We start from the raw sequence: 3658 nt of genomic DNA, 5'->3' as shown, positions 1-3658 counted from the left end.
CAGGTATGACTATGTCTAACATGATATAACTATTCCTCATATGATCACAAACACATTATACGTTTAGAATAGGTAACAACGTCCCTTGAGGGACATTTCTTTTTTAGTATCTCAAATTTAAATACTATAACCACTGATAATCTCTTTGATTTTGAATTTCTTTTTTAAAATTATTTTATTAGATATTTTCTTCATTTACATTTCAAATGCTCTCCCGAATGTCCCCTATACCCTCCCCCCACTCTGCTCCTCTATGCACTCACTCCCACTTCTTGGCCTTGGTGTTCCCCTGTATGGGGCATATAAAGTTTGCAAGACCAAGGGGCCTCTCTTCCCAACGATGGCCGACTACGCCATCTTCTCCTACATATGCAGCTAGAGACACGAGCTCTGGGGTAACTGATCAGTTCATATTGTTGTTCCACCTATAAGGTTGCAGACCTTTTCAGGTCCTTGGGTAATTTCTCTAGCTCCTCCATTGGGGGCCCTGTGTTCTATCTTATAGATGACTGTGGGCATCCACTTCTGTATTTGCCAGGCACTGGCATAGCCTCACAAGAGATAGCTATACACTGATAATCTCTTAATTGATGTTATGTCATATGACAAGAAAATTGAGGGAAAATTTCACAAATATTTGTACAAACACATTCTTACCAAAATACAACTGAAACATATCAGTTATAATCTTCATATCTACAACTGATTACATGTTCTTAGCTGGTGTATATAATTACCTTAGTCTATTCTGTATTTCTTCCACTCTCTGCAAGCACCTTAGCAAATCTTAGCTCTTTTCCTGGAGGACTGACCCATACTTTCATTCTTGATGAGTCTGTGCCCTTTGTCATCCTGCTTGATTAGGTTGGTGTAGTTTTCCATTGGTTTTAATCCCAGGACATGATAGCACCAAAAGACTCCCTAAAGGATCCCCTGCATTCCAGACATAATCTTTCTTATCTTCAACTTCTTCTTGGTTATTCTGAGATAACCAGCCCTCCTAAAACTGTTATTTCTTTCTTAGCTTACTGGCTTCAGGGCATCAGACGCCCAAAATAGTCAGAAGGAAGTCTGAGTTTCCAGTTCACTGAACATTTGTTTTGGATCCTGGGCAGAAATGCTCCCACCTCTGGAAATAAAACTTCTAGGCCAGCAGAATTTAAGGTTCCAGAAACAGGAAGCAAAAATTTTCCTAGTGAGTCACTAGGAGAGATAGGGAGTAGACTATTTCCTTTTCACCTCTTGATTCCTGGACCTGTGAATCCTGGCTATGGGAGAAACCATATCATATGTTGGACACTTGATTCAAAGCTTATACAGCCTTCAGGAGAACCCTAGCACAGTGTTCCAGACCGCTGCCACACACTCAACATTGTATTGTGTCTTCAAAAGGCCATTCCATCTTTCTATCAAGGCTTCAGGATGTTAGGAAACTGGATTCCAGAATTGTGGGTTCACTGTTGTACTTCCCTGGCTGTGAAGTGAGTTCCTTGGTCAGAAGCAATTCTGTGTGCAACACCATGATGGTGGGTAAGGTGTAGTGTGCGACGTCCATGGATGGTGATTTGGCAGACACTTTATATATAGGAAAGGCAAATTCATATTCAGAAATAGTATCCACTCCACTAAGAATAAAGCATTGTTCTTTCTATGGAGGAAGTGGTTTAATGTATTCAGCCTGCTACCAGGTTGCTGACTGGGTGCCCTGGAGATTGATGCCACATATGGGGTTCAGTGTTGGGTCTCTGTCATTGGTATCTCTGGCACTCAATAGCAGCTGTAGTCAGGTCAGTCTTGGTGTGCCACCACGCCCAGCTGAAGTTATCTTTTGATGAGCATTTATATGGGACACCAATATCTTCACAGATAATCCATATGTAGGGATTTATCTACACATTTCTTTCTCAGATGTCTTTGTCACCAAATTTCCAATCATGCTCTTTATAAGTCCCTGACCATCTAGACAATTCATTGGCTATAGCCCATGAATCATTGAACAATCACATATCTGGCTATTTCTACTTCCAAACAAAATGTATAAACATATATACTGCCAGAAGTTCTGCCAACTGTTAAGATTTCCCCTCACCAGTGTCTTTCAGGGTTGTCGTTCAGAGTTATAATGTTGCAGCTATCCACTTCTGGGTGGTGCCTGCATCATGTGCAGAACCATCAGTAAGCCAAGCCTTAGTCTTCTCTTCCTCAGTCAACCAATTGCAGGACACACCCCATGAGGCTACAGGTGTGTTTCACAGCTGACAACATTGTAGCAGAATTAGAAACCACAGGCATTTGGGAAACTTCTTCATGTAACTTGTTTGTACCTTCTGGACCTGCTCGAGCTGGATCAAGTACTTAGCATTTGATATTGGATTGCTGCTGAGTATGTCCTGCTTTATGACTCAGCAGGCCAGAAGGCACCCAGCTCATGTCTTATGGTAATTTAATGGTGGTAGAACCTTGCTCCAAAATCCCAAAGGTCTATTCTGTGATTCACCAACAGAGGCTTGGCAAAGGTTCCAAACAGCACCTCCATCTGCTGTTGACACCAAGTACCATCCTGTTTGCTGGATCACATGGTTCAAGTGGTAGAGCGGTCTAAACAGCAGCCTGGACCTGTTGAAAAGCCTCTGTTTCAGATCCCATTCAAAGCTAGCAGCTTTCTGAGTCACTTGGTATATGGGTTGGAGTAAAACACTTAATTGAATAATATGCTGTTTCCAAAATCTAAATAGGTAAACTAAATGTTGGGCTTCTTTCTTGGTGTTGTGAGGGGCCAGGTGCAATAACTTAGCCTTCACCTTAGAAGTAATATCTTTGCATGCCCCACGGCACTAGATTCCTAAGAATTTCACTGAGGTAGAAGGTCCCTGACTTTTGGTTGGATTTATCTTCCATCCTCTGACGTGCATATGTGTTAAAAACAAGTCCAAAGTGTTTGGTATTTCTTACTCACTTGGTCCAATCAGCATAATGCCATTACTATAGTGAACTAATGTAATATTTAATAGAAGAGACAGGTGATCAAGATCCCTTCTAACTAAGTTATGATACAGGGCAGGAGAGTTAATGTATCCTTGAGGTAAAACTCCAAAGGTATACTGATCACCTTGCCAATTGAAAGCAAATAGCTTCTGATGGTCCTTATGGATAGGTATCAAGAAAAGGCATTTGCTAGAGCTATAGCTGTATACCATGTAACCAAGAGATGTGTTAATTTGCTCAAGTAAGACACCACATGTGTTCAGCAGCTGTAATCAGAGCCATTACTTGTTTAGATTTTTGATAGACAACTGGCATTCTTCATGATACACTGACCAGATAGGAGAGTTAAAGGGTGACAAGTTAGTAACTCCCAACCCAGCATTTCTCAAGCCCTTGATGGTGGCACTAATTTCTAGAATACCTCCAGGGATTCTGTTCTGATTTACAATAATGCCTGACAGAGGCAACTCTAATGGCTTCCATATAGCTTTTCCAGTCATATTAGCCCTCATTCTACAGGTCAGGGAATGTCTTAGTCAGGGTTTCTATTCCTGCACAAACGTCATAACCAAGAAACAAGTTGGGGAGGAAAGGGTTTATTTGGCTTACATTCCCATACTGCTTTTGATCACCAAAGGATGCAGGACTGGAACTCAAGCAGGTCAGAAAGCAG

This window comes from Mus pahari, chromosome 7 (genome assembly GCF_900095145.1).
Source record: "Mus pahari chromosome 7, PAHARI_EIJ_v1.1, whole genome shotgun sequence".
NCBI classification, from domain to species: Eukaryota; Metazoa; Chordata; class Mammalia; order Rodentia; family Muridae; genus Mus; species Mus pahari.
Note: the sequence above shows the minus strand (reverse complement) of the source record.